The sequence below is a fragment of the Pelobates fuscus genome, chromosome 4, assembly GCF_036172605.1.
Source record: "Pelobates fuscus isolate aPelFus1 chromosome 4, aPelFus1.pri, whole genome shotgun sequence".
Lineage (NCBI taxonomy): Eukaryota > Metazoa > Chordata > Amphibia > Anura > Pelobatidae > Pelobates > Pelobates fuscus.
Window position 1 is genome coordinate 258,367,229 of NC_086320.1, and position 25,030 is coordinate 258,392,258.

Genomic DNA, 25,030 nt, shown 5'->3' on the forward strand with positions numbered 1-25,030 from the left:
TAATAGCTTGCAAGACCCTGCAAGAGCCTCCTGTATGTGATTAAAGTTCAATTTAGAGATTGTGATACAATTATTTAAGGTAAATTACATCTGTTTGAAAGTGAAACCAGTTTTTTTTTATGCAGGATCTGTGCTGGTGTGGTTACACGTGGTCTGCGGTTGTAAGGCCGGTTGGATGTACCGCCGAATTCTCTGAAACACATTTGGAGACGGCTTATGGTAGATAAATGAAAAATGAACATTTGATTCACGGGCAATCATAGCCAGGGGAGGTGTGGCTAGGGCTGCATAAATAGAAACAAAGTGATTTAACTCCTAAATGACAGTGAATTGAGCAGTGAAATTGCAGGGGAATGATCTAAACACTAAAACTGCTTTATTTCGCTAAAGTAATTTAGGTGACTATAGTGTTCCTTTAATCGTACTATTCCTCTTTCCCCCATCCCTTTGTTCTACATCCCCTCCCTGTGTGTTCTATTATTAGTAGATTATAGCTGTTTATAATTATAGACAATAATTTCCTGACAGTTTTAGATCCTAATAGCACTAGTCCATGTAAAAGCATATGAATTCATTTCCATTACTGCTCTAATCAGACAACCTCAATGATTCTGTTATTAACGATGACTTTGTCAACTTGATTTACATGGTTTTCTTTGGCATGCTGACAGCAGACCTGAATCATTTAGTGTTACTTATTGAGAGTTCAGGTAAAGGTCAGACAATTTTCCCAACCTTACATTTATGCAGTTTCCACATAGGCTTTCTCAGACAAGTCTGTGTTAAGCTTCTCTGCACCTTGACAAAAGATATAAACTCTAAACCCTTTTATAACCACTCAATGACACAGCTTCAGAAGCTGGATTTACACTTAAGGACACAAGCAATTTTTGCATTTTTTGCTGTTTGTGCTCAAACACAATTTGCATTTTTCTTATTTATTAAACCAACACATGCTATATACACATTTTTAAGTGAGAAAATGGGCTTTAATTTGACGTAACATGTATAAATTCTTATTTCTTTTTTAAAAAAAAGAAATGGAAAAAAAAATAGAAAAAGTAATGCAAAATATATTTTTATCTTGATTTACAGAGTACATAATATGTGTAGGATTTCAGTTTATATTGAAAGTTACAGGTTACAAAATACAAGGTCTAATGTAGGACCCTATTAACATTAGAAGAATCAAACATCTCGGTCCCAGAACTGTTGAAGGATATAAACAACTACTCCAAAGTTTCAGGATACAAAATAAATCTGGAGAAATCGACATTTATAGCTAAACACATGACCAAATGGACAATAACAATTCTTGAACAAGATACTGGGCTCCCAGAAAACAGCGACAGGTTAAAATATTTGGGCATTACTATAACTACAGAGTTAAAAGATTTAGTGGAAGCTAATTTTCTACCCCTGTTAAAACAAACTAACAAAAACTTAAGGGATTGGAAAGGCTTGGGCTTCTCATGGTCAGGTATGATTAATATCCTAAAAGCATACGTTTTGCCAAAATGGCTGTACTTGTGGAGAATGATTCCTATTAATTTCCCCAAAAAATGGTTTGAAACCAAGAGTTAAAAGGAAATTGTTGGCCAGATCAAGACAAGACAGAGGCTTGGGATGCCCAGAAGTTTCACAATGCTGTCAGGCGAGTAGACTTTTCCATATAATGCTCACACAAAGCAAGACCGCAATTCAAGAAATATGGTATGAAATAGAAAAATATATGCTAGAAAATATAAAAATAGAAATATGGATATTAAGGGGGATAAAGGAATTCAAAAATATTTTGGTAGGACATAATCTTAAACCCTTCAACCAAATTATAAAGGAATTCAACATTCCTTCTAGTGAAACGTTTAATTATTTACGAATCAAGAGATTCCTAGCAGAACACCTCTACAAAAACAAAGGGGATAATACCACAAACCTCATATACCTGCTTTAATTAAAGAATTACAAAAATCTACTGGCCAAGTGTGCTAAAGCTGTATATAGATGGAGACATGACAGACCGATAGCACTGATCAACAAATGGAAAGAACTATAGGTACACATAGAAGAAGGAGAATGGATAAATTCTTTAAATACATTTAAATAAAAATATACATTGCTTAAACCTCACAGAAACACAATTTAAACTATCAAATAGATGGTATTTAACACCAAAATGCTTAAAGAGAATCTTCTCAGAGTTATCAGATAGATGTTGGAAATGCAATATGGTGAAGGTAATATGATCCACATCTGGTGGCAGTGTACACCCATAAACAAATTTTGGAAAGAAGTTATTGTAACAAAACCCCTGTTTAAGCCGTATATTTCCTGCATGGAACTGAGAACAGAGACTATTCATTTGTTTGCCTTCACTAAAATGGATCAATCGTGCATTTGGCCATAATCATTCATTTACTGAATATTCTGTTGAACGACTGACCACCCAGAGCAGGAGTGTGGCACTAATTAATCCTCTTGACCTGTACAAACCGCAAACACCTTAACATTCTAATGGTTTAACAGGGTGGTCGGCGTTCGTTTGTGCGAACACGTGGCAGCGGCCATTTTGTTTAGTCGAACACACTCAGCGGTGTTTGGTCGTCAACTGCGTGGAATTGATTTTGGCTAACTCTTTCCACGAACACCGCTGAACTTCTACCTTCAGTGCGTTCGACTAGAAACGAACAAAGCGCTAATTCGTGGGGAAGATAGACCGACTGCATAGACTGAAATTGTGGAACTATTTTGGGCAGAGAAATGTGCGGGCGGTTGGTCACATCCACCTTTTTACTAACTCGCGAACCACTGGTCCAATTCATGCCATGTTTGGATATGTTGTTTCCTGAATGGATTGTTTATTAAAATGTAACTTTTATTAATATCCTATGTATAGTTTTAAAGTTATGAAAAATGCCTGAAAGTATATTTTTTAGCTTTGAGATAATTGAGCTGATATAACGATTAACTAAATTATCTCCTAAGCAGAGGGGAGGAATGTATGGTAATTAATGGTTGTGCTTTTACTGTACAATTGTAACTGATTGGCTGTTGTATTCCTATTATCAGTGCCCCACAAGGTCCAGCGGGTGGTAACATTCCTGTAAGAACCTGTATAAAAGCAGCTGCTTTGTGGTCATTAAATCAGTTCTGCTTAACCCTTTAAAACGTAGCCTCGTCTCGTTATTGAAAGGGAACCTGCTCAGCATAATCACTAGCTCTTTTAAGAGCTCTGCTTCTCTCTTCACTCTGATCCAGCTGATGGGATAATACAATTCCACTACAGCACAGCATCTTGCCGGGAAGAAGGACGTCTCCAAAGGCTGATACCCCCTCTCCAACTGGGGTAGCCGTTACAGTTATCAAGATAATATATCAAATAACGGAAATAAAATTACCTCTTAAGCCCAAAGTGGTTATGCTAAACTTGCATTGGCCAGATATGACAAAAAGAACGTCATTGCTAATATTACACATAATTACGGCAGCTAAATTATTACTAGCAGGAAATTGGAAAACAGAGCCGGTCCCAAGTATTAACCAACTAATAAAATAAGTCATATGGCAAGCAAGAATTGAAAGGGGTATCCTTGTGAACCTAGGAAATAGATATACGCAAATAGAAGAATGGGATATATGGATAAACAAAATGGATGACACACTAGGCTTTCACCACTCTCCATAAAGAAGATGAAGTGAGAAAAAAGAAAAGAAAATATGTAACCCTAAACCGGGCAACAAATAGAATAATAAAACAGCAAATACTTCATAAGAAACAAGAGACTCAGGCTCTCTCCAAGACCAGAAGAAAATTGTTAGACAGAAACCCATATTAAGTGTTTACATAGAGTAGAGGGGGACCCGGTAGGGAGGGACAGCAAGACTAATAAGATTTACAAGATGAATTGATGATGACAATATATCAAAGCCCAAAGTATATACGTAGCAATAAAGGTATGCAGGGTTGATATAATTCTAAAATGAAAAAAAAAAAAATACAAGGTCTAACAAAAAAAATCAATGTGAAACAATTCTAGAAGTTGGTATGTTTCTCTTGTAAGATTAATAGGCATCACAGAAAACAAAACTGCCAGACAAAATTATATATTTATATAAAGTAGACATCACAGGCTATTTACGTAAGGTTATTTTAACACTTAGCCATTTCACTATCAATCTCTGCTAAATATTGCTACAATATAAATATTGTAGTAAAAATATGTTTTTCTGTTTTTGGACATACACACATATAAACAAGGTTTTTGTAATGTGCATTTCATAAGTTGGTGTGGGCTATTCTTGTACAAAACCCCATATTTTGTTCAGCTACATCTGCTGAATTTTCATAGATGGATTTGATATGCCATGTCTAATTTTGGGGAATTATAGCAGTTTGACTTGCCACAAAGGCCTTCCATTCGAGAAATCAGAAACTCCAGGGTATCTTATTTGGCATGTATTGAACCTTAACTTGCCATCATTTATATCAAAGTTTGTGGTGAAATAAAATGGCATTTTATTTACATACATGTTGCATTTTTGCTTAGAAATTTGTATATTTATGTATATAATGATGTATATATATGATGTATATTTTATACATCTTCTGAGTAAAACAATATGCCCAGTGTATGACATAGACACTATATTGTGAAGTTACAGCACTGTAAAAGAGACATGAAAATTTCAGGTTTTTTAAGGTGTTGATGGGTTCATGTCCCAATTTGGAGTATTTTTGCAGGTTGCTTATTCAAACTTCCACCACAAAGGCCTACAATTTCTTATAGAATAATAGTAATACCAAGGATATTTCAAAAGGCATATTTTGAACCTTAGCGTAGTATGATTTTTTTGCTAGTTTGTACCAAGTGTAGTGATATTTTTTCTCACACAGTGAGATTTAAGTGTATATTTTGCAAACTGTATGTGTGCTACTGCAGTATAATACTTCATATGTTGCTCAGCTAGGTCGTCTGAGTACATAAATTTACCCGTATGTACCTTTGCCAGGTATATGTGGATGTTAAAGGGGCACATTTGATACGCAGCCATTTCTTTTTTTTTTTTTACTTTGATTTTGACGCTGGGTCCATTCCCTATTTTGGAGTATTTTATCAGGTTGCTTATTCAAACTACCCCACAAAGGTCTACCTTTTCTTAAAGAAGACACCCCAAGGTATTTCAAAAGGCATAATTTGAACCTTATGGTATTTTGCACACAGGGCCGGCCTTAGGGGTGTGCGAGCTGTGCGGCCGCACAGGGCGCCATGGAGCAGGGGGCGCCGTGCGGCCGCACAGCCGGACGGAATAAATTTTTTTTTTTTTTTTTTTACATTTCCGGCGGGGGCGGAGCTTACCGTGCGGCGGGGGCGGAGCTAAAAGCGCCGGAAAACTGCTGCAGGGGAAGCAGGAAGGAGTCCCTGCTTCCCCACCAAACAGTCACCAGGAGCTGCACTGCCTCCACAATGAGTGATTGTCAGGTGAGTGTGAGTCTCTGCCTGTGTGTATTACTGTCTATGTGTGTGTGTGACTGTCTGCCTCTGTGTGTCTGTGTGTATGACTGTCTGCCTGTGTGTATTACTGTCTGTGTGTGTGTGTGTGTGTATGACTGTCTGCCTCTGTGTGTCTGTGTGTATGACTGTCTGCCTGTGTGTATTTCTGTGTGTGTGTGTGTGTGTGTGTGTGTGTATGACTGTCTGCCTCTGTGTGTCTGTGTGTATGACTGTCTGCCTGTGTGTATTACTGTCTGTGTGTGTGTGTGTGTGTATGACTGTCTGCCTCTGTGTGTCTGTGTGTATGACTGTCTGCCTGTGTGTATTACTGTCTGTGTGTGTGTGTGTGTATGACTGTCTGCCTCTGTGTGTCTGTGTGTATGACTGTCTGCCTGTGTGTATAACTGCCTCTGTGTGTCTGTGTGTGTGTGTGTGTATGACTGTCTGCCTCTGTGTGTCTGTGTGTATGACTGTCTGCCTGTGTGTATTACTGTCTGTGTGTGTGTATGACTGTCTGCCTCTGTGTGTCTGTGTGTATGACTGTCTGCCTGTGTGTATTACTGTCTGTGCGTGTGTGTGTGTGTGTGTGTGTATGACTGTCTGCCTCTGTGTGTCTGTGTGTATGACTGTCTGCCTGTGTGTATTACTGCCTCTGTGTGTCTGTGTGTGTGTGTGTGTGTATGACTGTCTGCCTCTGTGTGTCTGTGTGTATGACTGTCTGCCTGTGTGTATTACTGTCTGTGTGTGTGTGTGTGTGTGTGTATGACTGTCTGCCTCTGTGTGTCTGTGTGTATGACTGTCTGCCTGTGTGTATTACTGTCTGTGTGTGTGTGTGTGTGTGTGTGTATGACTGTCTGCCTCTGTGTGTCTGTGTGTATGACTGTCTGCCTGTGTGTATTACTGCCTCTGTGTGTCTGTGTGTTTGACTGTCTGCCTGTGTGTGTCTTTGTGTATGTCTGTGTGTGTGTGTGACTGTCTGCCTTTGTGTGTGTGTGTGTGTGTGTGTGTACGACTGTCTGCCTGTGTGTGTCTGTGTGTATGACTGTCTGCCTGTGTGTATTACTGTCTGTGTGTGTGTATGACTGTCTGCCTCTGTGTGTCTGTGTGTATGACTGTCTGCCTCTGTGTGTCTTTGTGTATGTCTGTGTGTGTGTGACTGTCTGCCTTTGTGTGTGTGTCTGTGTGTGTGTGTGTGCGCGTGTGTATGACTGTCTGCCTGTGTGTGTGGATGTCTTCCTGTGTGTGTGTGTATGGCCGTCTGACTGTGTGTGTGTGTGTGTGTGTCACATACAACCAATGCACGCATATCACACACTGTTAATACACCCATTACAAATATCACACATAGCATACATATCACACCTACTATCACATACACAGACACAGACAACACAAACATTACCGGGGGGGGCGCTGTGAGTATTTTTCGCACAGGGCGTCTAAATGCCTAAGGCCGGCCCTGTTTGCACAGGACAAGTGTGTTGATCCGCACTCATAGTGAATCCCCCAAAATACATCAGGATAAAGTCATTGAAAAAATGCACATTTATTGTAGTCAAAAAAGAAAATACATATGGCAAGGTGCTAGAAAAGCAGTCCTTATGTATGCTATATAGGTCCAAGCATGTGAAAATGAAAAAAAAAATTGTGAGTGAATGAGCAGCTGCTGTACAGAGGAGAGAAGCCCTGAACATTAGCATGGGATTGTTTTTTTTTCTAGTTTGTACCAAGTGTGGTGGTAATAAGTATTTTTTCTGCCTTATTGACACACGCTCAGTGAAATTTTAATGTACATTTTGCAATCCTTATGTTTGCTTCGGCAGTAGAATACTTCATATGTTGCTCAGTTATGGTACGCCAGGTATGTGGGGATGTTGAATGGGCTTAATAATAACATCTCTTAATAATGGAACAATATTCAATCTTCCTTAGGTGACTGTATTGCTGACTACGTCTGGGCAACCCAAACTTGGTTCAGATAGTAGCACCTAGTATGTGAAGCCATCTATGAGTATAAAAGGCTTCATTCTCCAGAACTGGCTAGTGGAGCCTGTGAGATATCCAGGGAAACCAATGATCCTTCAATCCAATACAGAGAAAAAAAGGCCAAGTCAAATAAATAAAATAATATTTATTGTGGTTTGATACAAAAAATAAATGCAAATTAAATCAGGATATGAAAAGTAAGTGTACTCTCTGTGGCATGTTGAGTTGTAGACCAGCTTTGTGGCTAATTAATGAAGACTCATTCTCTCCCAAACCCATTAACTGAGATGCGTTTTGTAGAAAGTGTCCTTCTTTTAAGCAAGATAAATCTTCTACAGTACTCTGTCAAACTCCCATGATACTCTATTATTAATAAGTTGTCTAGTAGAGCATAATGGGACATGTAGTTCTGCTCCAACTCAGGATTTCGTTTTGGGTCATCCCTGATTTAAATACATTCATCATCAGAACAAAGTTGTTATGGTGCGAGGAGGTTCCCAGGTGACTCCTTATCTCAAGGTGTTGAACTACTCATGAACAATTTAACCACAAAGTACTGAATCTGACACCTGATCACGCTTCTCATCTTGTAGTCCAAGGCTTGAATCAGGAAATCGCGGACAGATGCACTATTGAGAGCATCAAGTGATGCTTTTAGACTGTCAGTTGTTCCCCATTTACAAAACAACTTGCAAAATAAATTTCAAGCCGTTTTGTGAATAGAGATCTGCTGATAGGCTGAGAGTGTTAGCTGACTCATTTAGACTAGCAGTGACTCCCAGACTGATTCTTCCTGATTCAAGCTTTGGACCGGGGCAGAACAAGATGGGTAGAGTAGTCAGTCAGTGTATTCAGCACTTTTGGGTTAAATAATTTATTAACATTTTAACCCCTTAACTCCTTGGTGCCCAGAGTGTTTGTTTACAACATAACAAGATTTTTATTTTTTGTTTATAAGTTAACTTTCACAGTATCAGTTGATGAGATTGCTTAAGATACTATGGGGAAAATTATACATTTCCTTTGGCTTCATCAATGCGTATACATTCTCAAACATTAACAAATTGTTCCAGTGTATTAACCAGCAACTGCTTTACACATGGTCAGTGAGGCAATGACAATTTGTAGCTATTACACATCGAAATAAATGCTACAGCCTAGCCTTTATATTAAATTACTTTTAGTATGTTAGGGTCTTCAGTGACTGTCAAGGCAAATGCAGCACTGTGATAAATGATCTACTGTTCCACTCGGAAAGAAATAAAAGCTATGACCCTTTCAAATATGATTTTATTTTCCTATTTTTCTAAAACATGTTTTGGCCTCACAAAATGTGCTTATGAAACACTTTTTTTGCTTGTTTGTTTTCACTTCAAACCTACATCATACTGCCACTTAGCTCTTTATAAAATGGTATAAAATACTAATCTTAAATAGTACTGTGCTATAAATTCTATAAAAGAATGAAAAGAAAATAACACAAATGCCTGGAGTCAAACACCGTCGCACCCCCCCCCCCCCCCCCCTGCTAAATAAAGGGTTAAAAACCTTGTTTTCACAAAGTTGTGTCAGGGTCTCAGCCTGCCCGAATGCTACTAGACGGCAGAATCCCAGCCCACATAAATGTCCAAATTATTATTTTCCTCTGGATTGATTTTTTTTTTAAAGGGTAAATTATGTTATACTAAAGATTTATACCCATCAAAAAAGTGGTAGAAAGTGCAGTGAGGACAATTGCCATGGCGTTTTACATTTTACAATGTAGTAAATATTGTAGTAAAATATGTTTTTCTGTTTTTTGACAGATGGGATTAGGTACTTTATATACTGTATATACTCGAGTATAAGTCGAGTTTTTCGGCACATTTTTTGTGCTGAAAAACCCCAACTCGACTTATACTCGAGTCAATGTCTGTATTATGGCAATTTACATTGCCATAATACAGACAAGGGGCTGTGGGGGCTGGCAGGAAGCGTTTACTTACCTTTCCTGCAGCTCCTGTCAGCTCCCTCCTCCTCCGCGCCGGTCCGGTCAGCTCCCCTGTCCGCTCCCAGTGTAAGTCTCGCGAGAGCTGCGGGGTCATAGCGTTGCCACGGGTTACCGTGGCAATGCTCCGCGCGGCCACGAGACTTACACTGGGACTTGACAGGGGAGCTGACTGGACCGTCGCGGAGGAGAAGGGAGCTGACAGGAGCTGCAGGAAAGGTAAGTAAACGCTTCCTGCCAGCCCCCCTCCTTGACAGCCCATCCACTGGACCACTGCACACACTGCATTCATTATATACACACACTGTAAATAAATATTCAATTAATATAATTTTTTTAGGATCTAATTTTATTTAGAAATTTACCAGTAGCTTCTGCATTTCCCGCCCTAGTCTGATACTCGAGTCAATAAGTTTTCCCAGTTTTTTGGGGTAAAGTTAGGGGCCTCGGCTTATATTCGGGTCGGTTTATACGCGAGTATATACGGCGTTACCAATTTGTGACTTCCACCTTGTATGTGAGGACTTACTCTCTGGGTATTAATAGGTCTCTCTTGTATAATCCTTGGGCAAGTGCAAAATCGTCCAGAACACCCATGTTTTTATCCGTTTTACTAAATGTTTTAGCTGTTCTTTTATTAAATAATACATTTGTATGAAATTGACAGTGTAATTAGTTTTACCTTATTTTATGTATTTAGATTTATTGGTTTGTTTAGATATTATATGACTTATCTCATAAAAGAGTTGAATGCCCATATTGCAAGTGTTGAGAACCAGTTTGGGAGAAAGTCTCAATTCTAAAAGACAATGGAGGTGAGGATATGTCAAACCATATTGCTGCATAATTAGAAGAGAAAGGAATATAACTCTTGTATACAGTCCAAAACAGAATGATATAGCTGATGAATGCATTACTAATGCATTAGTCATACAAACTTGTATGTTTAGTGTCGCTTTCTCTATATATTCATAGGTACAACTTACCCCTCTATCCCATGTGCAGCAAATAATAAAGAAAATAAAAATTTTACTCACCCTTCTCTGCTTACCTACTCTCCTCCCATGACACTACAGAAGAGGCATGGTCTCCTCCACTGAGGTGAATACAATGCTCCTCATAGATGGTCAGGTGCATGCTGATTCACAATTGTCATATAAATACTTAGCTGATGCATCTATGATGGTGATATATATACAAAACAGACTACCTACAAAAGCCGCAAATAAAATTCCATTTGAATTTTGGTTTGGCAGAGGCCCTAATGTTATACACCAGACAAAACAAAAAGAGCATTTGGATCCAAAACTTTTGTATTTGTTCCAGCTCATAAAAGTCCAAACTTGAAAACAGAAATGAGATAAGCATCATTATTGGATATGAAAGAGAATGTAAAAGCTACAGAATCCTTTTTCAGAGACAGAAGATGTAAACATTGAGAAGTGCTGCATTTTAAAGAAAAGGAACAAGCAAGAAGTGATATTGATCTTAAGTAACGTGGAGGTGAACAAACTAATTTACAGGAGCTGCTGGTGCAATGGTCAGACAGACGGGATCAATCTATGTACATGATAAGGCTGAGACCTTAGCAACAGATATCTTTATCCAAGAGCATACACAAGCAGAAGGGGGAATGGAGCAAGTTAATGATTTTGCTGAGCCAGATACTGCTGATCAAGCTGATGAAATATTAGAACCACCTGCTAGACACTCTTGCAGAAAGAGTTCAAGCTACTCACCTAACCTATTTTGCAAAATCACCGTCAACATATGAATCATCATCTTGGAGTGATATTGATAAACTTCAACTACAGCAGCCATTAAGTGTAACAAAGCAGCAAAAGAAGAAATGTAATTACCGTATTTATCGGCGTATAACACGCACTTTTTTCCCCTGAAAATAGGGGAAAAATCGTGGGTGCGTGTTATACGCCGATATCCCATAATTACTTACCTGTCCTGAAGCGTGGGCCGGCTTCACAGCGCGCACCGCGGTACAGGAACTTTAATTTAAGGTTCCGGTTTCCGGCGGGACTGAAAGGAAGTGTGCACAATAGTGTGCACACTTCCTTTCAGTCCCGCCGGAAACCGGAACCTTAAATTAAAGTTCCTGTACCGCGGTGCGCGCTGTGAAGCCGGCCCACGCTTCAGGACAGGTAAGTAATTATGGGAGGGGAGGAAAGTACACTATGGGAGGGGAGGGGAGGGGAGGGGGAGGAAAGTACACTATGGGAGGGGAGGGGGAGGAAAGTACACTATGGGAGGGGAGGGGGAGGAAAGTACACTATGGGAGGGGAGGGGGGGAAGTACACTATGGGAGGGGAGGGGGAGGAAAGTACACTATGGGAGGGGAGGGGGAGGAAAGTACACTATGGGAGGGGAGGGGGAGGAAAGTACACTATGGGAGGGGAGGGGGGGGAAGTACACTATGGGAGGGGAGGGGGGGAAAGTACACTATGGGAGGGGAGGGGGGGAAATACTATGGGAGGGGAGGGGGGGAGAATACTATGGGAGGGGAGGGGGGAGAATACTATGGGAGGGGAGAGGGGAGAATACTATGGGAGGGGAGGGGGGGAGAATACTATGGGAGGGGAGGGGGAGAATACTATGGGAGGGGAGGGGGGGAGAATACTATGGGAGGGCAGGGGGGGAGAATACTATGGGAGGGGAGGGGGGAGAATACTATGGGAGGGGAGGGGGGGAGAATACTATGGGAGGGGAGGGGGGAGAATACTATGGGAGGGGAGGGGGGGAGAATACTATGGGAGGAGGGGGGAATACTATGGGAGGAGGGGGGAATACTATGGGAGGAGGGGGGAATACTATGGGAGGGGGGAGAATACTATGGAAAGGGGGGGGACACTATGGGATGAGGGGGGAATACTATGGGATGAGGGGGGGAATACTATGGGATGAGGGGGGAAATTTCCTGGAATTTCTTTCTAAAAATGAGGTGCGTGTTATACGCCTGTGCGTGTTATACGCCGATAAATACGGTATTCAACAAAAACTAAACATGCATTGTTCACATTTTTCCAAAGGTAAAATGCCATAGATTGCAGGTGAGTATAGGTTGCTGTTGGTATTCAAGCAAAAATATGGATGCAGATGGAAATGTAATCCATTACAAAGCTAGACTGGTAGCAAAATTATTTACTAAGAATTATGGAGAAGATTATGACAAGACCTTTGCACCTGTAGTCAAGTTCAGTACAATCAGGACATCTAACAGCATCTAAACAGTTTCATGAAGAGCAGTTAGATGTAAAGTCAGCTTTTTTAAGTGGTAAAATAATCAAGAACTTTACAAGATCAAGGTTGATGGATATGAAAGTAATAAACATCTAGTATCCAAGGTTCAGAAAGGAATATATAGACTTAAACAAGCTGCAACAGCAAGTAAGGAAAAACCATGTGATATGCTCAATAAAACTTAATTCATGGAAAGCAGACCTATGTCTATTTATCAGGCAAAGAAATGGAAATGACATATCTATTATTTCATGAAGATAGCATGATCTTGTGCAGTGCAATACACCATGACTGCACAAAGATTGTTATACAATTGAACAAAGTAGAAATCCAGATAATGAGAAACAGTCTTTTATCTCAGAATACAAGTAGAAAGAGATGGTGATGTAGTTATCTTCTAAATCAAAGGTACATAGTTTTAGATTTATTAAAAAGGTTTATGGATTCAAGGAAGCCCATGTTGTAGATACACCTATGTGTACAAACTAGTCTGCAATTTGTACAAATGTAAGGTAAATAATGATTTACCTACTGCCCCATGCCAGAATTTAAGAACAAATGTTTGCTGTTCGGAGTTCATTGATTCGGGGCAAATAAGCAGCTTTATTTGCCATGATGGACAAGAGCTCTTCCCAATGATGTGGCCTATATCTCCTGTTGTAAGAGGTGGAAAACAAAAGATGATTGATAATTATGGGACAGCCTGTAAATGTTAATTTTATTCACAGATCATATGACAGTTGACCAAGAGATGGAAAAAGGATGAGCAGTAAATCAATCTATACTTCTACAAGGGAATACTCCAGGCACTTTGACTGCAGCAAAGGCTTTAACAACAATACATTTTAATACCACTAAACAGCTCCTTCTACCACAGCTAATTCAATCATTATAGCTTCTGTGTTTTATGGTTCTTGGATCAAGGGATAGGTAAAACCAGTGGACTTTGCTGTTGCCTATGTTACCTACTTTTTAATGAAGCCCTCCAAAGAAACCACTAAGTGAGAGCTCAACAGAGACTTTGCCACTACCATCAGAGGCATTTTTTTTACAAAAGAGTTACAGCAGAGTACCTAAGTAGCGTCCGTCCAAAAATCTGGTTGGTGATTTAAGCAAAGCTTGGCATTACTTTGACATATCCCAGGAGGGCAAATTGAAAAGTATTAATTGTGCAGCAAGGAGAAGGAGGAGAGTGAGGAGTCATCTCAGTAGTGCCAGTATAAACCGACATTTGCAAAGAACAAGTCTGGATTACCGAGGGAAAAAAGAAAGTTCCAGAGCAGGCAGCAGGTCCACTGTGTCTGATTCTGCACAACTAATCACCACCATGAATACTTTCTCCACTACTACTGTCAGACAGAGCAGGAGGGATGTTAAACCTATTGCCACTGGGCAACAGGGACAGGCAGACTCCATCATCCCAGGGACATAACCACCAGTCTACTTTTAATAATTTTGTTTTGTTTCAATCAAGGGCATGTCAAAAGAGCATGATTGCTGTAGGGGAAGCTATGTTTTCCATTATAACATTGGAAGCCTTTAGCAACAGATACAGGTCCTTGCTCTGCAATACGTCACTCCACTTTCTGTGTGCTACTGTTGAAGTAGCAGCTGCCTAAGGCTTTAGCTCAGTGTGTTTACTTCACCACAGACTAATGAAATGCTCCTAGTGGGCAGCATTGCTTCCTCTCTTTGACTGCACACTGGTAGCAGCCCATGGTGCCTGGTGGTATTGAGAGATGTTCAACCTTAGCAGCTTGTCAGGTGGGGAGTAAATCCGTAAGGGTAGCAGGACTATTAAGGACTCTTGCTAAAGCTGAATTATGGAAGCAAAAAACATATTTCAGCAAACATATTGCAAGCAATCAGACGAATGGTGTCAAATTGTTTGTGAGAGTAGGCAGACACCAGTCTGCATGTTGGGTTCATGTTCACCGATGGAGCTGCTAACATGGCCAAAGTTCTGTGAGGGGGCTCCTTTGTAGGTGTGCACTATTCTGCACACATCCCACATCATGTAGTGAAGGGTTCACAAAATCAATCCAAATATGCAAACCACACTTGCTGCAGGAGGTCTGCCAGGCATTTCCACTATAGTGTGAGGGGTAACCAACTCTTGTCATCCAGCATCAGTTAAATGCTTTCCTATGGAGATGGCCTCATGCGCTCTCCATGCATGCACATTAGCACCACCCTATGCTGGGTGATATCGGAGGAGGCTGAGCACCAACCCAGCACTGAGGGAGATTGGCACTGGAATCGGGCAAGTGTTAAAATGCGTTTTTACCCTTGCAGTGCCGGGGGAGCATTGTATTCCGTACACTATATATTACATTTATATACTTACACTATATATTTGTATTCCTTACACTATAGAATCCCTTTAGGCATATAGTGTAATCAGTAAGCCAGGTCAAATATAAGTTCAAGGTCAAATATAAGTTTATAGCGTCTTTGAAGTGAATAGTCAAACTAGTTAATCCGGGTCAAAATCCATTTGGTCGAGGGATCATTTTTCTCAATTGGGCAAATCAGCAGTGCTTGTGGATTTGACGTTGGGACCTGAAGATAGCAAACCTGTCAACTAAAAGCACAACATTGCAGAAGTTGGTACTGATGATCCAGGTTTTTTTTAAGGAGGAGCATGAGAGACGTCAGTGTCTCTCTTAAAGAAACATACATTTAATTTTTAAAGAAACATAATGATAAAATTATGACACAAAGATTCTCCCCCCAAAAAAGAAGTGAAATATGGGATATGGGAGAACTAAACTCACCACCCATATATTAGAACACATGTTATCCTGTAAAGATAAGTCACCTGTCAACAAATATGTATAATGGAATTAAAAAATAAAACATTTGGAAATGTAATTTCTCCTGCCGCAACTTCTCCCCCTTTTCTCAAATGCAACAATGCAGACAAAAAGTAGTATACACTGTGTTTTTTTCCAATAGAGAAAAGTAATTACAAAGGAGGGAACACCATACACACAAAAGATTAATGAGACCAAGGTGTAATAAAAGCACAATACAGACAGGGTGCTCACTCAATAATTCTATCCCCAGCAGAGATAGGATTTGAGATGTAGTCATGCCCAACAGCAGAAATGACAGTTGACATAAAAAAACCCTGCTCAGAGCCATTTTTGAGAAACTATGATTGAGGATAAAATTAGTAGGTTCAAATCAGGGACCATCGATGAAGGAGATTGTTAGCAATAATTGCTAGTCCCTAATCTGAAAGAGTTGGAGGACTTGCTGCTTCTGGTAATATTTATTTGTCCTCTGTAGTCTCCATGGTGCTGGAAAGGAAGTACCGTATATACTCGAGTATAAGCCGACCCGAATATAAGCCGAGGCCCCTAATTTTACCCCAAAAAACTGGGAAAACTTATTGACTCGAGTATAAGACTAGGGTGGGAAATGCAGCAGCTGCTGGTAAATTTCTAAATAAAATTAGATCCTTAAAAAATTATATTAATTGAATATTTATTTACAGTGTGTGTATATAATGAATGCAGTGTGTGTATGAGAATGCAGTGTGTGTATGAGAATGCAGTGTGTGTATGAGTGCAGTGTGTATATGAATGCAGTGTGTGTATATGAATGCAGTGTGTGTGTATGAGTGCAGTGTGTGTGTATGAGAATGCTGTGTATGAGTGCAGTGTGTGTATGAGTGCAGTGTGTGTATGAGTGCAGTGTGTGTATGAGTGCAGTGTGTGTGTATGAATGCAGTGTGTGTGTATGAATGCAGTGTGTGTGTGTGTGTATGAATGCAGTGTGTGTGTGTGTATGAATGCAGTGTGTGTGTGTGTGTGAGTGCAGTGTGTGTGTGTATGAGTGCAGTGTGTGTGTGTATGAGTGCAGTGTGTGTGTATGAATGCAGTGTGTGTATGTGTGTGTGTAATGCAGAGTGTGATGCAGAGCCTTGGTGGGGGTGGGCATTTTTATTTTTTAATTATTATTTTAATATTTTTTTTGTTCATTACATTTTTTTATTATTATTTTTTATTTTATTATAATTTTTTATTTAATTATTATTTTTATTTAATTATTTTTTTTTATTATTATTGCTATATATACATTTTTTCACCCCCCCTCCCTGCTTGCTAGCTGGTCAGGGAGGGGGGCTCTCCTTCCCTGGTGGTCCAGTGGATGGGCACTGTGTAGGAGGGGGCTGTGGGGGCTGCAGAGAGATGTTACTTACCTTTCCTGCAGCTCCTGTCAGCTCTCTCCTCCTCCGCCGGTCCATTCAGCACCTCGGTCAGCTCCCAGTTTAAATCTCGCAAGAGCCGCGGCTCTCGCGAGATTTACACTGTGAGCTGACAGAAGAGCTGAACGGACCGGCGGAGGAGGAGAGAGCTGACAGGTGCTGCAGGAAAGGTAAGTAACATCTCTCTGCAGCCCCCACAGCCCCAGTCTGTATTATGGCAATGCAAATTGCCATAATACAGACAATTGACTCGAGTATAAGCCGAGTTGGGGTTTTTCAGCACAAAAAATGTGCTGAAAAACTCGGCTTATACTCGAGTATATACGGTACCTCACTTCCTCTCTTGCTCTTGCAATGCAGCCACTTCCCCTTTTTTCAAATGTGTGCCCTGCCCTGACGTATACATGATGTGCTGGGCTACATTTCAAAATAATAATCCTATCTGCATATGACACAGTGCTGAGTGTTTTTTCTTCCACCAGCGAGTACTGCTCTCTATTGCTTCTAAGTATGTCATAATGTTTTACACATCCATTAAGAAATCCCAGGATGCCAAATGAACCCAGCTGTTAGATTCGTTGAGCTGTATGCCATTCAAAACCTATTCTGTTATCCATGTATCAAAGTATCCATCAACAGTAATACATATATTAATATTTCAGACAAAGGATTTTGTTGATAAAAAAGTCATCAACTTTTGGCAAATACTATCAATGCACAGAGTGTTTCAGCACTTAGCGACTACCCCTGAAGACAGATTGACAAAGTTTTGCCAAACAACATTAAAGTTGTTTTATGAAAAACAATGTTTTCTTGACCTTGTTCCATAAATGGCTGACTACAGAAAGTATCCTTAAAAGTAACTGACATGACAACTTGAGCGAACCTGAAAAGGCTTTTTAATTGACTTTTAAAAAAATATTTCATAAGTTTGAATGTTAAGACTCTAGAGGCAGTCCCCAATTCTTGATTAAATAAATGTAAACCTAGTATTTAAGACACCATTAGAAAAAGGTGCAGATGGGGGTAATGCATAAAAAGTGTTTTTGTCATTTTAAGACTGTTTTCGGTCACTTTTCTATTTGAATATATTAGTTCCTGTACGTGTGTCAAAATATTCCTCATTGCGCCAACTGACACAAACATGAAAATGAAAAACAATTTTTATATATAAACTCCATTATTTTTATAATGTTTCAGTTCAGTATACCAGTATACCCCACATCATGTATCTTTCTTTTGGACAGTGAAAAGATTTAAATTCATTGTAGTTATATTGTAGCATATAAATTAATCAATAAACCAAGAGGGAGAAACAAAAAACGGGACAGAATCTACTCTTCTGATTCTTCTATTTTTAATTTTTGGTTTGCTTGTTATGTTTTTTTTTTTTTTATTATTATAATTGCAGTGGGGGTGGGCAAAAACCTGTGAATTTTCACAAGTTAGTTCTTCCTAACAACATACTTGTGCAAATAGTCACTTATTTATAAGAGTTGATTAACGTATGTAATATCAGAGTAAGCAGGACTCGCAGATTAGTTTTATTATCTGATTGAGTAATTAGAAGTGTGCCTGTGAACCTAGCAGACTGCAATTTCCATCTGTTCTGTCACTGTTTGTTACAATAAACAATTGAGTGATCTATGTATCAATGTATTTTCCATTGTTTGGCACGGACAATTTTTTTTGTTTTTGCACTGCAATAGTTCTGCTACAGAATACCAAAGATTAGTCACAAAACTAAGATTTGTAGAGAATTAGTAAAATAGTTGCAAATTTCAGTTTAACACAATAGAATAGTGTTCCTTATGATCTATCACAGGCATGGGCAATTTTATTTTCCTGATTAATAACCATGAACAAAATAACCACTTGAAAGCTCCTCCCATCAACATAGAAAGAATAGGAAACATAAGTACAATTTGCATAAATAGGACTGAACACTCCAAATCAGGCAGGCTGTTTATCAAAGTTGTATCACTGTCATAGAAGATATGTGAACTCCTATAAGTATAGGAATCCTGAACAGGTGTGTCTCAGCAACACCATAATATTTAAATATAAGGACATCATGGATATCCTACACAATATAGTGACAGTGATAAAAGGACATAAAAATGCTTGAGGCAAAGTGGCAATAACCTAACATTAGGATAATTACAAATGAAGCACCCAGAAGAAGATAATCATTTCCTTATCACAAAATAAGTCGAAACTTGAGCTACAAAGGGCACATCATTACAAAAATAGAATATCAGGTTTTATATCTAGATTCTTGCTTTAACAATACTGGCCTCCCAACCATCCCAATTAAAGCAGGGCAGTCCTCACTATTGGGGATAGCAAGAAACTGGCCCCAACAACCATTGTGCTAGTGCATCATTAGACATGCAAGCACTATGCACAGGGCATTAGGACTCTGCATGGTCTTCCCTTGATGCCTATTTGATTGGCAGGCACCTGGCATACCCTTCCCACTAGCATCCCACTTCACAGGATTCCCAATTTGAGAGCCATGACAGGGTACAATTTTACTATAGACTTCCCATTGCACAGTCGTATGTAAAGTCAAATGTAAGGCTGTTATTGTTATTATCATTATTATTTATAAAGTGCCAACAAATTCAGTAGCACTGTACAATAGCTGGAGTAACAGACATGTAATGTCTGCAACAAGATGAGTTGGACGCATAGGGAGAGAGGGTATTGAGGGCCCTGCTCAAATGAGCTTACATTCTAAAGGGAGATGGGTAAAGTTGTACAAGAGGTAAGGGTAGGGTATATTTCATGTAAGTGAATAAAGTAGGTTACAACAATAGTTTGCATGTAAGGGTTAGTTTATTGGATGATACAGTTGCAGGAGAGGAAGTAAGGTGGGTTAACAAGGTGCACGGAGGGAAAGCTATTAACGGTTTAAATGATATGCTTTCCTAAGGTAGTGAGTTTTTCTTAATTTTCTTTTGAAGGAACTGAGACTGGGTGAGAGTCTAATGGAGCAGAGAAGGTCGTTCCACAGTGACGGTGCAGCCCTAGAGAAATCTTGGAGGCAGGTGTCAGAGGTGCATGTAGGATCAGAGAATAGATGCAAATTCTAATTTCTTATATTGATACGGTAATACCTTATTTCTCATAATATTGATGTAGCCAGTATTTGTGAGTAATGCTAACCTACTTAAAGATCCACTGACATAATCAATGCAATGTAAATTGCCTAAAGCTAAGCATAAGAATAAAATGTTACTGTGAGATGAAATTACATTATCACTCGTTTCTAGATTGTGTATAATGTTTTCTTGGCATAAGAAAACAAATAGTAGCAAAGGGAGAATATTTAAGCCTTAGTATTTGCATTAAAAGGTTTTTGATTTTAGCTTCAAATAATGGAATTTACTCCCAAGTGATTACAAACTTGCAATGTTCTCAGTTTTTTTTAAATGTTATTAATGCAACTTATTACATAAAAATGTAATTTTGGTTTTGCAGATCTTGTGGAAATTAAAATCAGCTCAGAAATCAATACCTCACAAAGGAATGTAATAATATGTTATTAATTAATGGTAGGTTTCATCTTGCTTTTTAGATTCATTACAAAAAATGTAATGATATCAATACTAATATGACTGTATCTGAACATTTGATAATGAACTTGAGACAGCAAAACCATTTACATGTATTTGATTTTGATGGATCAGACATGATCAATGAAAAATGGACAAAGAACATGTAGAGTCACGTTATAACATATCTAGTCATGTTATAACATAAATAATTTCACTTAAATGTTTCATGTAAAAAAATCCATACTTTTCATGCCTCTGGTTTCTTAATTGAATGACCAGGTTTCCTTTCTGTAATCCAGAGATAATTTGTTTTCACACATCAATAAAAATGTAAAAATGAACATGGGAAAGCCACCTCCTTCATATAGCACCTCCATCATCCACATTTTTCACAACGTCTGATTTGCAAATTGAGCAGGTGGCATTTCTCAGATCATGACGTCCCTTTATTATTAAATGATGCCACTTTATTTTGTATCTTCGCCCTTCCCCGTTTCATGTTAATTCCTTCAGCAGCTGCTATCCTTTCATGCCACCTCCTCAGTCCATGCCATCTTCCAACATATTTTATATGATCTCCATCATTTCATGCCATTGTTTCAATGCTCGTTTCATGTTATCCTCATAAATGTCAACCTTCATGCAATTTCACCTACCCATGTACAGTTATGCAGTGGAAACAGAAAAAGTGATCTCCTTATCTATTTTCTTGTCTCTTCTGGAGTCTATAAAATGCTGTTTTTAAGTAAACCAATTACTTTGTCACCTAATGTCACCACAATGATGTCATGCACACTTTGCAGCTTATCAAATAATGAAGGCAGGTCTGGCATTCTCCCAACTGCCATAGTAAAACTCATATGTTCATCACAAAGTTTTATGAAAAAAGTGATGAACACTTGCCATATGCAATTCATCCTTAACTCTACTTTGAGAAAAATCTATTTATTGTAGCTTTTTGACACAACTGGGAGAGTGGTAAATAAATCCCATTTTGTTTTATTTATTTCTAATTAGCATTATATTATATTTTTCCTGTTTTGAGCAATTACTATTGTTTTAGTATTGCATAATGCTTATAGGTTGCCAATTCAAGGAAACACATTATGCTGATCACAAATATTATTTAATATTCATGCACAAAGTGCAATGGACCTAAGGTCATTCATTTATAATTTTAGGTACAAAAACATGCATAGCAAAATGTACTTGCAATGCCTGCCGCACATTAGCTCCCCCCATCAAATGATGTCAGAGGAGGCGGAGCACCAACCCAGCGCCGAGGGAGTTTGGCACTGGAATCGGGTAAGTGACTAAAGTTTTGTTAGCCCTTAATATACTGGGGGGTGGGGGCACAACAGAAAGGGGGAGTGAAGGGGGAGGGGGAAGACTAAAGGGAACTGTAGTACAATGTTGTATTCCTAGCAATACATTATCCATTTTGAAGACACATTTTTTAATATTACAAAGTTGTGCATTTGAAGCCAAATCAAGAAGAAATAAACAATGTAAGAGCAATTACAAACTGCAATAAAACAAAAACTGACAATAGGAGTATAAATGTAGGTGTATATGACGCGCAATGAGATTTCCTAAAACATATATAATATTTTTGTTTTTGTTTTTTCTTCAAAGATTGATTACATGGGGCAGGGTGAGCAAAGAACAGGGAAAGGGCAAAGATGAAACTTAAGAAATGGATGGAAGGAGGAAGGGAAAAATAAATGCATTTTCAACAATCACAGTGAGTTCCTTAAACAATATGTGTTCATTTTTGGTTTTATTTAAATACATGTTTAACTGTTTTATATTGTATCTGAAGTCTTGGTGCAGGAAGGAGGGTTTGGGGTTTTTAGAGCACTGGGCCAACTTTGCGATTGGGTACAACCTTTATAGTAGTGATGGATTGCACCTAAACGGGAGAGGGTCTGCAGTGCTGGGGGATAGGATGGCTAGAAGGTTGGAGGAGATTTTAAACTAGTAGAAGGGGGAGGGTCATAGCAATCTACAAAAAGGAGATAGGACAGAAAGGAGATAGGCTTTAGCACAGTATAAAGGGGGTGGAGACAGGGGGAGGGGCAAGCTCAGAACAGAGAAGCTATGTAATGTTGATAATTCACAAAATATACAAGTGACGCATGATATTAAATGTATGCGTACTAATGCAAGGAGCCTAAATAACAAAATGGGGGAGCTAGAGGCATTAGCATACACTAAACAATATGATATAATAGGCATAACTGAAACATGGTGGGATGAGACACATGACTGGGCAGTTAATTTAAATGGGTACATGTTATTTAGGAAGGATAGGAAAAACAAGAAGGGTGGTGGGGTATGTTTGTCAACCATGATTTAAAGCCAAATCTTAAGCAAATGGAATGCGATGAGGAAAATGTGGAAGCTTTATGGGTAAATATCTGCTTGGGGTAAAGAAGGGAAACCAACTATTTGAGAAAGCTGCAAATCTAGGTAACACTTTAATTATTGGAGATTTTAATGACCCGGACATAAATTGGGACAGAGGGACTAGTGGCTCAGCAAAGGGAATTAGGTTTTTAAACTTGTTAAATGACACCTTCATGTCACAACTTGTACAAGCACCAAATAGAATGGACGCTTGTCTGGACCTGGGTTTAACAAACAACGTTGATCTTTTGATTAACATTCAAGTAGGTGAGCACCTGGGAAATAGTAATCACAATATAGTGTCCTTTGAAATAAACTCAAGCACATAAAAGCACATGGGGTATACTAAAACATATAATTTTAAAAAGGCCAATTAGTTAAGTGAAGTTAAGGGAAGCTTTACAATATATTGACTGGCATAAACTCTTTAGTGAAAAGAACACTGTGCATAAATGGATCATCTTCCAACAAATATTAGAAGGTTACATTTCTCAGTATGTACCATTGGGAAATAAATATAAAAGAAACAAATTAAAACCAATGTGGCTTAGTAGAAAAGTAAAACAAGAGATTAAAAATAAGAAAAGGGCATTTAAAGCATTTAAATCGGACAAATCAGATGCATCTTATAAAAGATATAAGGAAGCAAATAATGCGTGCAAAAAAGCAATTAGACTTGCTAAACTTCAAAATGAAAAAAATGATAGCTAAAGAGAGCAAAACCAACCCCAAAGTATTTTTTAAGTACATAAATTCTAAAAAAAAACAAAAAACTACACTAAAAACTGAAACGGGGATGTTAGTTAGTGAAGACCAGGAAAAGGCAGGAATTTTAAATAACTATTTCTCCTCTGTATATATTAAGGAAGAACCAGGGCTCGAGTCCTGCAGGAACTTTTTCCAAAGCAGGAATGCCGTTCCCGCTACCAGTCCTGCAGGACCTGCCCTGCTCCCTGCACACAGGGGCCATCACACGCTGTGTTCCCTCTCCGGCTCTAACTCTCGCGAGACCCGCTCCGCACAGGCAAGTCTCGTGAGAGTTAGAGCTGGAGAGGGAACACAGCGTGTGATGGCCCCTGTGTGCAGCGGCTGGCTCCCTCCACCGGACAACCAGGCAACCCCCCCCCCCTCCCTGAAAAGGTAAGAAGCAGGCAGGGGGGAATAAAAAAATATATAAACACAAAGTAAAAAAAAATGCTTCTCCCACCCATCATCCAGCACACACACACATCATCCAGCACACACACACACATCATCCAGCACACACACACACACACATCAACCAGCACACACACACATCATTCAGCACACACACACACACACACACATCATCCAGCGCACACACACACACACACACATCATCCAGCGTGCACACACACACATCATCCAGCACACACACACACACACACACACATCATCCAGCACACACACACACACACACACCCACATCATCCAGCACACACACCCACATCATCCAGAACACACACACACACACATCATCCGCATACACACACATCATCCAGCACACACACACACACACACATAATCCAGAACACACACACATCATCCAGGACACACACACACATCATCCAGCACACACACACACACACCATCCAGCACACACACACACATCACCCAGCACACACACATCATCCAGCACACACATCATCCAGCACACACACATCATCCAGCACACACACACACACACACACACACACACCATCCAGCACACACACACACACACACACACCATCCAGCACACACACACACACATCATCCAGCACACATACACACACACGTCATCCAGCACACACACGCACACACACATCATCCAGCACACACACACACACACATCATCCAGCACACACACACACACATCATCCAACATACACACACATCATCCAACACAGACACACATCATCCAACACACACACACACACATCCAACAAACACACACACATCATCCAACACACACATCATCCAGCACACACACACACATCATCCAACATACCCACACACACACACACACACATCCAACACACACACACACATCCAACACACACGCACACACACACATCATCCAGCATACACACACATGATCCAACATACCCACACATCATCTAGC

The 25,030-nt window shown here is 39.4% G+C and overlaps 1 protein-coding gene across 1 annotated transcript in view; it reads right to left on the bottom strand.

The window, feature by feature from the left end:
* PDE1C (phosphodiesterase 1C) overlaps nt 1-25,030 on the bottom strand; it is an 888,281-nt gene that overhangs the window by 364,933 nt on the left and 498,318 nt on the right. The window lies entirely within an intron of this gene.